The sequence below is a fragment of the Anomaloglossus baeobatrachus genome, unplaced genomic scaffold, assembly GCF_048569485.1.
Source record: "Anomaloglossus baeobatrachus isolate aAnoBae1 unplaced genomic scaffold, aAnoBae1.hap1 Scaffold_226, whole genome shotgun sequence".
NCBI lineage: Eukaryota > Metazoa > Chordata > Amphibia > Anura > Aromobatidae > Anomaloglossus > Anomaloglossus baeobatrachus.
In genome coordinates this window covers 255557-266022 of record NW_027442000.1, presented here as the reverse complement: position 1 = coordinate 266022, position 10466 = coordinate 255557, and the positions used below count along the sequence as shown (strand labels likewise).

The 10466-nt window shown below is 41.8% G+C and overlaps 1 non-coding gene and 1 pseudogene across 1 annotated transcript; both read right to left on the bottom strand.

Annotated features, from left to right (window-relative positions):
• Window positions 1-3053: 3053 nt before the first annotated feature.
• Window positions 3054-3226, bottom strand: LOC142261579 (U2 spliceosomal RNA; annotated as a pseudogene).
• Window positions 3227-9678: 6452 nt separating this feature from the next.
• On the bottom strand, window positions 9679-9878 carry LOC142261568 (U2 spliceosomal RNA). Its single transcript, XR_012729186.1, has one exon. It is a non-coding gene; the product is annotated as a U2 spliceosomal RNA (small nuclear RNA).
• Between the last annotated feature and the right edge of the window lie 588 nt (window positions 9879-10466).

The window sequence follows — 10466 nt, the reverse complement described above, 5'->3', positions numbered from 1 at the left end:
AAAGACACCATCAAATCTACCATGTAAGATACAAGTGTACATTAAATAGACATAGTGACATCATAGTACCGCCCCATATAGAAAAAATGAGCGGGAAACAAAGCCTTGTGTTGAAAACATGACGCAATACAAGAGAAACATGGTGAAGGTACAAAACATAATATCCGTATGAAAAACAAGTGAAACATATCTTAAAAGACATAATAAATTGAATGCAAATAAAAAAATGAAAAAATGTATATGTGTAATCAACCTCATTATCTATGATCCAACCAAAAAAAAAATATATATATATATATATATTTATATATATATGTGTTTATATTTATAATTCCTCCACAAGTCAGAACGAGCCTGGAACCCATGAAGGACACTTAACACCAGATCCCAAGCAAGTATGGATATAAGCTGCAGAGGCATTAGCCCTCTCAACCAGGAGAACTGTGACAGGATTCGCTACATGTAGCCCAGCACGTCAAGATCAATCAGACAATGAACGTATATATATATACTGTATTGATTAAGGCTATAGTGACCACCGACCAAGGTAATCAAAGAACCGTTGAGTGAGTGTCCATATAATTATTTAAACAAAGAAACGTCTTAGGAACAATGTATCTTTCAAAGAAACTAGTGCACTCACTCCCCTTCTTTAGAAGGAGTGAGGGTTTACTATAGTTCAGTACCGTGGGAAAAAATCCCCAGCGGCTGCGCAGAAGGAGCCTCAGACAAGAGGGGTGAAAAGAGTTCATACCCGTGGGAAAGTGAACCATGCGCATGCGTCAGTTACGCAGGACACCCGTGTAGAATGGGTGCAGAACAAGAAGGACAGTGATCTTAGGAATGTAATAGCTCGAAAAAACCTTATTAAGAGAATGTGCACATTCTGTGAGCGAACAACCAGAAATTAAAAAACAGAAATATTTCATTATAAACGGCAATAATTACAGAAGAACGGGACCTGATTTTAAAACAATATATATCCATTTAGTGTTACTAAATTCGTGCGCTGTAGTGTCATCAAAACAGAAAGGAAAGGCGGCACCAAGAAAAAAGGTCCAAGTGCCAAAGAAACAACCCGTTATTTTGTATACACATGTAGAATATTAGGGAAAGAGACGGAAGCCTACTAAAAATTTTTAATAAAATGAAACAAAACAATTAAAACTAATCTGAACAGGACTCCCCGATTATTGTCCTAACCCACAATAGTGGTGAAGTAAACCTTCATTTGTTCCATGCTCACAACGACCCATAAATGAACCGTATAACATACCCTGATAAGACTCCTAATGGTTATAAATATACGAGAAATAGGGTATTAATACTAGGCTTGCTGAACCACCAATAATATTATAATATTATTGGTTATACGGTTAATTTATGGGTCGTTGTGAGCATGGAACAAATGAAGGTTTACTTCACGACTATTGTGGGTTAGGACAATAATCGTGGAGTCCTGTTCAGATTAGTTTTAATTGTTTTATTTCATTTTATTAAAAATTTTTAGTAGGCTTCCGTCTCTTTCCCTAATATTCTACATGTGTATACAAAATAACGGGTTTTTTCTTTGGCACTTGGACCTTTTTTCTTGGTGCCGCCTTTCCTTTCTGTTTTGATGACACTACAGCGCACGAATTTAGTAACACTAAACGGATATATATTGTTTTAAAATCAGGTCCCGTTCTTCTGTAATTATTGCCGTTTATAATGAAATATTTCTGTTTTTTAATTTCTGGTTGTTCGCTCACAGAATGTGCACATTCTCTTAATAAGGTTTTTTCGAGCTATTACTTTCCTAAGATCACTGTCCTTCTTGTTCTGCACCCATTCTACACGGGTGTCCTGCGTAACTGACGCATGCGCATGGTTCACTTTCCCACGGGTATGAACTCTTTTCACCCCTCTTGTCTGAGGCTCCTTCTGCGCAGCCGCTGGGGATTTTTTCCCACGGTACTGAACTATAGTAAACCCTCACTCCTTCTAAAGAAGGGGAGTGAGTGCACTAGTTTCTTTGAAAGATACATTGTTCCTAAGACGTTTCTTTGTTTAAATAATTATATGGACACTCACTCAACGGTTCTTTGATTACCTTGGTCGGTGGTCACTATAGCCTTAATCAATACAGTATATATATATGCGTTCATTGTCTGATTGATCTTGACGTGCTGGGCTACATGTAGCGAATCCTGTCACAGTTCTCCTGGTTGAGAGGGCTAATGCCTCTGCAGCTTATATCCATACTTGCTTGGGATCTGGTGTTAAGTGTCCTTCATGGGTTCCAGGCTTGTTCTGACTTGTGGAGGAATTATAAATATAAACACATATATATATATATATATATATATATATATATATATATATATTTTTTTTTTTTTTGGCTGGATCATAGATAATGAGGTTGATTACACATATACATTTTTTCATTTTTTATTTGCATTCAATTTATTATGTCTTTTAAGATATGTTTCACTTGTTTTTCATACGGATATTATGTTTTGTACCTTCACCATGTTTCTCTTGTATTGCGTCATGTTTTCAACACAAGGCTTTGTTTCCCGCTCATTTTTTCTATATGGGGCGGTACTATGATGTCACTATGTCTATTTAATGTACACTTGTATCTTACATGGTAGATTTGATGGTGTCTTCTATATGGTCCTGAGGAAGTGAGCAGAGCTCATGAAACGCGTAGACCGATGCTGCAATAAAGTCACATAATCTGATGTCCTGGTTGTGATCACTGGCGTGGCTTTAGAAACCCGATTTCTACAATCTCTCTCTGTTATTCAATTGCAAATGATCTAGATACGATGGAGAACAAGATACTGCAGCACGGGACATAGCAGAGTTGGTCAAGTTGAGTGGTGATGAGTTTGCCATTTGGATGAATAAAGCAAGTAAAAAGTGTGAAAGATAAAAAAAAGGAGGAAGTGTGAAAAGTGAATGGGCCAAATTGAGGTGCATATGAAGTTGTATGCTTTCTTTCAATTCACTAATCGGGCTAATATGAATCAGGTGAATTGAGTTCTGCTTTTGGAAACTGGGTTAAGAAGGGGTGCACCGGTCCTGGAGGTACTGCAATACCAGGTCAATGCGTGGAGTGGACAGAGCAAGCTCTTTTTCCATCTCCCTGTTCTAAAAATCCATTTAATATATGGTCCCCAGATAGGGGACGTATCAGATATTAAACTGATAAGAACAGATCACGTTTCAAACAAGCTTTATTAAACTCAGTCATTAAAAACAAAAAGTCACACTTTAGATACAAAACACAGTGACTTGTGCACATGAAACGCATCATAAAACCCAAATGAGGTATTTACAGGTACAGTAAAGTGTCACATAAAATCACATAAACATACATAAAACCAGCATTTTACTTAAAACATGAGATAAAATACATTAAAAGCAATACAGTAAAAGACATAGAATCACAAATAAAATATGATTATAAATACATAAAAGTGTTCCATATCTGGAGACACCATGCCTTTTTTGCTTCTATTGTTCCCTGATTTTTACAATCTCTCAAATAATACGTGTACATGGTACATAATGCAAGACCTATACAGTCTTTCACAGGGATGCAATCATGCTTGAACAGTAAAATATTCCTGGTTTTCCATAGGGCCTCTTTGAAACTGTTAATTATGAGCCATGCGATTTTTGCCTGGTACATGGTAGGACAATCAATTATACCGTATAACACCACATCACAATTTAGGGTGCGCAACCCACACACCCATTTCAGGAGCGTGCCCACTGCCTGCCATACCTCTTGTGCGTAAGGACAATACCAGAACAGGTGGAACACCGTCTCCTCCTGGGCACACCTGTCTCTTGGACATCTGGCACTGGCCACAAGTTCCCTACGTAGTTGGAAGGCCCTGGTGGGGAGACATTGGTGGACTATTTGCCAGGCCAGATCCTTTTGCATATTACTAAGAGCAGGGCATGAGACGTTGTTCCAAATTAATCGGCACCTAGACGGGGAAAAATTAGCCACATCCTCCATAATCTCATGACCCTTACAGGCGGCTGTCAACTTACGCTGATTGGACAAGACTCCCTTGTCCACATTTATCAGATCATATTCAGATATAATAGTCTCTAAGATCTTATATTGTTTCGGAGGGGATAAAAGGACAGGACGATTAGGTAAAATATCAACATGCAGTTTTTTAAAAACATACCCCGTGCTGTACCTTAAGAAACATGCAAAAGCCCCGTCATTTTTCAGACAATTAAAACAGAATACAAAGAACTTGATTAATAAAAACAGTTTAAGATCAGGCAGCCCCTTACCTCCGTTACCCTTACTCTTGCTGACAATCACCCTCCTCAGCTTCTCCATTTTTGAGCCCCACAAAAAGTAAAAAATGGGTTTGAGAAGCCTCTTCAGGTAGAGGGAGTTGGGGGGGAACACCATTGCCGCAAATAGGAGAATAGGGAATAAAACCATTTTTATCACAAGTATCTTCCCCTCCATGGACATTTTCCTTAGCTGCCATAAAGAAATCTTTTTATTGATTTTATCTAATACCAAATCCCAATTTGTACATCCGTCATTTCTTGCATCAAATTGTACACCCAAAATCTTAATACCATCAGTTTGGACTGGGATTTTTGGTGGCTCGGGCTCCCAGGGGCCAATAATCAAGCAGTCACACTTGTCGACATTCAGACGAAAGCCAGACCCTGCGCTGAATATCTCAGTGTTCAGGAGGGCCCTGTTCACAGCTGCAGAGCTTGCACAGTACACAGAGACATCATCCATATAGGCCAATGATTTTACCTGGTTTCCACCACCCCCTGGAATAGGGACCCCCCTGACCACCCTATCCCGCCGAAGGCGGCACAGAAGTGGTTCAATTGCGCATACAAACAACAGTGGGGACATGGGGCAGCCTTGTTTTACCCCAGACAGGAGGGCAACTTCCTTAGTGACAAAACCATTGACTAGTACCTGTGCATATGAATCCTTATATAAAAGCTTGATTTTGTCAATAAAAACTGTAGGGAAACCCATTCTTTTCAGAACATCAAAAAGATAAAAATGTGATACCCTGTCGAATGCCTTCATAAAATCAAGTGATAAAATAGCCATAGGTTGATTACAGTCACTCTGATACCAGATCAGGTCCCGGATAAGATTCAGATGCTCCCAAATGGTTCTTCCAGGGATGCCGCAGACCTGATCTGGGTGGATGACATGTTTAATGACTTTTTTCATTCTACTTGCAATCACTTTAGCTAAAATTTTGTATTCTGTATTTAAAAGGGAGATAGGCCTCCAGTTTTCCAACCTTGACCTATCACCTTTCTTAAAAATTAAGGTAATCACACATTTTCTCCATGATGAGGGTAAAACACCAGTCTTAAAAACTTCACTAAAAACTGCTAAAAGATCATTCTTAATAAAATCCCAAAAACAAAGATAAAACTCCATGGGGAGACCGTCCGACCCCGGGGCTTTACCTTTTTTAAAGTCTTTCACAGCCTCCTCAATCTCCCCATGATTTATGTCCACTGAAATTAATTGTTGATCCTCTTTGCTTAAAAACTGGGATAAAACATTAAGATTATCTTTAAAAGCAGATTCATCAGTAGTTTTAAGACTAAAAAGAGTACTATAAAAATGAAAAGCTTCATCCAGCATGCCTTGAACAGAAGATTGTCCTTCTAATTCTTGGATAAAATGTTTTCTCTCCCCCACTTTTTTAAAAAAATATCTTGAACATGTCTCTCCTTCCTCTAGATATTTGACATGGGAATTGAACACTATCTCTTTTCCCTTTTGTTCCAAAAACCTCTGTATTTCTATTTTAAGCTTGGAAATGTCCTCATCTACACCAGGTACCCCCCATGCCTTTAGTTTATGGAGAGTTTCCAACCAAACATTAAAATCTTTAAAACTACTTCTTTTTTCTCTGGCTTTCCGTTTCCCCACTTTAATAAAAAAATCCTTAATGTGCCATTTTACGCCCTCCCACCAATTTAACATAGTTTGATTTGGGTGCTGTTTACTTCTCCAGATCTTATATTTTGCAATAAAGTCAGCCTTAGTTTTCTCGTCCTCTAATAAAGTCACATTCAACTTCCATGCACTCTTACCTACTTTTGCCTCTCCCTCATGTTCCAACACCGCATGTAAGAGGGCGTGATCTGAAAAAATATTTTCAATCAATCCAGCAGCTTTTGGTACAAAGGTGTCTGTGGAGGAAAATAGGAAATCTATACGGGAATTCACAGAGCCACCCTTCCACGTATAACCCGGATCAGCTGAGTGAGTTTTTCTCCATACATCTTGCAAATTAAAATCAGTTAACATATGTTTGACCTGGCTAGAGGTTTTGTCAGGCCATCTAGCCAGGTTGCCCCCCCCTCTCCCCTCTCCCAACATTAAACAGTTAAAATCCCCTCCCACCACCAAAGGAGAGGGACCTGTTAAAAACAAAGAAATGTCATTAAGAAGGGAGGCTCGCTCATTCTTATCTGGGCGGGGGGCGTAAACATTTAAAAAACGACATAAAAACCCATTAAAAACAACATGACCTGATAATGCACGACCAGGTAAAATTTCAGTAACAGATAAAACATTAACATTTTTGTTTTTGAATAAAATACCAACGCCGGCGGCTTTGTTTGCATTAGTCCCAGACCACACTGAGGGACCCATAGACCAGTCCTTTTTAAGGTCATCGTAAGTTAAATCGTGGCTTATACCACATTCCTGGAGAAAAATAACTTCAAAGTTCAATGTCAGTAGCCAGGCCAACAAGGCCGCCCTTCTAATAGGGCTTTTCAGGCTTCTCACGTTGAGTGAGGCAACACGAATTGCAGCCATTTATTGGTTCCTTGTTTAGTCCGAAATCTCAAATTCCGACACATCAGAACCCACATAAAGGGATGAGACCGTTTTTAGACTATCCGTCTCATCAGAGTCCGTGACCTGATAGTTCGGGTCCATATTTGTGCCTGATGGACTGGGAACAGATTGTTCAATGAGGGTTTTACGCTTCTTACTCTCTGTTTCCAAGTCCTCACCAGCTCTTTTAGAACTGGCACTTAGGTCCATCTGGTCCGCCTCCAGTTGGACGCCAGGGACCTTTGGGCCAACCTTCTCCATGGTTAAACGAACATCTGGATGAACAACAGGGCCAGCATCATCCTGGAAATCTGAGTAGACCTCACCGGAAACAGCTGTGGAAGCATCGGGGCGGGCATCACAGGGAGCATCAATGTGGTCATCATGGTGAGCCTTTGGGTGGACATCTGGATGGACATCTGGATGGACATCTGGACGAACATCTGGACGGACCTCCGGGTGGACCTCCGGGCGGACTTCTGGATGGACATCTGGGTGGCGAACGCCACTTCCACTGGAATCCACCTGAGACACCGCTGACAAGCCAGGGGTCTCAGGAACCACAGAACATTCCTGTTGCTTCTGCCCTCCCCCAGAACCGCTCTGAGGGGATCCCATCTCTCCGCCAGGCGTAACCTGGACTTCTGCAAGAGAGGGTAATGATCCAACTGTGCAGGAAGTAGCTGGATCATTTGACTGGTTTCCTGAAGGAGGAACTGCTGTACCAGTCTTTTTACGCCCTGCAGTCACATCTGCAAAACTCATCCCGGAGGTCCCCATTTTGGCCAAGCCGCTTTTGGCTGGCACTCCTGTGGAACCAGCCACAGGTGCCTGAGGACCTCCTTGTCCGCAACGGGCAATTAGTGAAAAGATGGGTACCTGAGCCCCATCCACTGCAAGTTTTCTCACTCTGGCACTCATTGGAGATGTGCCCCCACCTGCCGCAGTTGTGACACAGACTTTTCCGTTCATTTGTGCAGTTGCTTTGCACATGACTAAGGCCGCCACATTTCCTACAATAGACTGGCTGTCCATTGTAAAACAAAGACCCATGGTTCCTACCCAGCACAACTGTGGATGGAGGATGCATTAGACCATCAATACTTTTCGGTATCTGGCCGGAGCCAGTGGTAAAGCGCTGAATGCAAGGCATTTAGCAATTGGCAAAAAGCTTTCCATCTCCACGAGCACGACCTTTCGCCGGGGGATCACCTCTCCTTCCCAAGGACTAATCCGGCTCCCCAATAGCAGAAGGGGGGTGAAGTCCCACCGTGATGTGAAACGATCCCCCCAAGGCCAAGGAGCCAGGTACCCTGGGCACCTTCCAGCCAAAACCAAACACAAAACAATTACGCTCTGCATCTGATCTCAGCCAAAAGGCCAAGAAGCGATAACCAGAATTGGTTTGGGCCTCGAGTGGCACCCTGGCCTATGCCGGACACATCTTAGGGAGAGAGAAAGAGAGGGAGACAAACCCACGCCTACAGAAGACATTTTGTCACCCAAGCCAACCCTTAAAAAGGCTGCTTTGCAGAGCAAAAACAAGAAGAATGGTGCGTTTTGCAGCCGCCGCCTACTGCAATGAATCTGAATAACTCCTCCTTTTGGGCACAAGCAACTCCCCTCCCCCTTGCAGTCTTTCCAATTCATGATACAAAAAGACAGACAGGACAGGTTGCCTGACTTCCCGTCACTGCCACCCTTTGCCATCCTTACCCGTAGAAAGCCCTTTCATCATCCCCAAACCCTAATCTTTTCCCTTTCCTTCCCAGCCCCCAAACCCTGCCCTCTGTACCCCTCTCACCACCCGCATTCCTTCTCCTGTCATCCCCCTACCACCCGGGAAAAAAAAGGGCTTGCCCCCTCCTTCCACTAGCCCAGCATCCCACCCAAAGAGCAAGTTCTGCTGTGCAGCTGGCTTTCTAGGCAGCAGCGCTATTGTGATGTCAGCGGGGGCATTGTGACAAGCCGCCAGTGTTCCGTCTCTTCATGTTGTGCACTGTTCAAACGGAAAATACATCAACAGGCAGACTACAGAAAAGCTTACTAACAAAGGTTAGAGAGGGGCTTTCTCAGAGGGCTTTTTACAGTTTGTCTATTCCCAATTAGCCGTTTAAGTATACTTAATGAAAGTACTAATTCTTTCATAGGCCGCCCATTCTTAGTATTTGACGTTCCTTATATTGCGGTATCAGGCTTCGCAGCAGGTTGCAAAACATTCATCACCCATGACTGTCCCCAATTGGGCTCAGAAGCTAAATGTCTATCATGACCTCTCTTTTAGAATGTCCAAGAGCAAGCAAACTCTTCCTCCAGGAGGGGGAGCCAACAGCCCACTGAAGACATCATCATTGCTCAAAGAAAACACCAAAAAACAATGCATGATAGGAATAAACAGGTAACTTTATTTGGAGTGGAAGCGGAGAGATAGCACCAGATGCCAATTGTAGATCTTCTCACACCTGTGGTCACTGCAGCAGCAGCAGCAGCAGCAGCAGCTGAATCCACTTTGTCCAAAAGGGATCTATTCCATTCAATTGCAAATGATCTAGATTAGACTGAGAACAAGATACTGCACGGGACATAGCAGAGTTGGTCAAGTTGAGTGGTGATGAGTGTGCTATTTGTCGCAGCTTTTGGATGAATAAAGCAAGTAAAAAGTGTGAAAGATAAAACAAAAGGAGGAAGTGTGAAAAGTGAATAGGCCAAATTGAGGTGCATATGAAGTTGTATGCTTTCTTTCAATTCATTAATCGGGCTAATATGAATCAGGTGAATTGAGTTCTGCTTTTGGAAACTGGGTTAAGAAGGGGTGCACCGGTCCTGGAGGTACTGCAATACCAGGTCAATGCGTGGAGTGGACAGAGCAAGCTCTTTTTCCATCTCCCTGTTCTAAAAATCCATTTAATATATGGTCCCCAGATAGGGGACGTATCAGATATTAAACTGATAAGAACAGATTTTTTTTTTTTTTTTAAAACCATTCAGGTTAGTTAAAAATAACAATATCAAGTTTACAACTTTGCTGTTTATCCAAACTCATCACAATGGTTATATTCTTTTTTAATTTTCTAAAAAGTATTGCAGTACATATCAAAAGAAAGTATCACAAAAAAAACAGAAAATACTGAAAAACAGAGAATTTACCTCTTATTGATACTTCACCAAATAATGCCACTTTAAAACCTTCCATATGCCTTCAGCGTCCAATCCACCACCACCTCTACTCTTATCCCATTGGTAAATAACAAAGTCTGGAAAGAATTAATCTTACACAGTCGTTAATAGGAACCACCTTCCTTTTAAAAAGTCCCAAATTTCTGACATCCCATAAGCTTTCCATCACTCAAGCCATGATAAGCCACAAAATCCTCTCTTTAACACTCCCACATGCACCAATGCCAAATATAGCCACCCTCCAATTAATATGGTTCACACCAGCCAGCCCCTTACACAGGCCTCCTACACATTTCCACACACTATAGGCGTAATCACAGTCCCACATGACATGTCTCACGGTCTCACGTGCACCACATCCCTCCCGTGGACACACATCCATTCTAATCAGGTCCCTTCTCTTCTGCACATCTCTCAC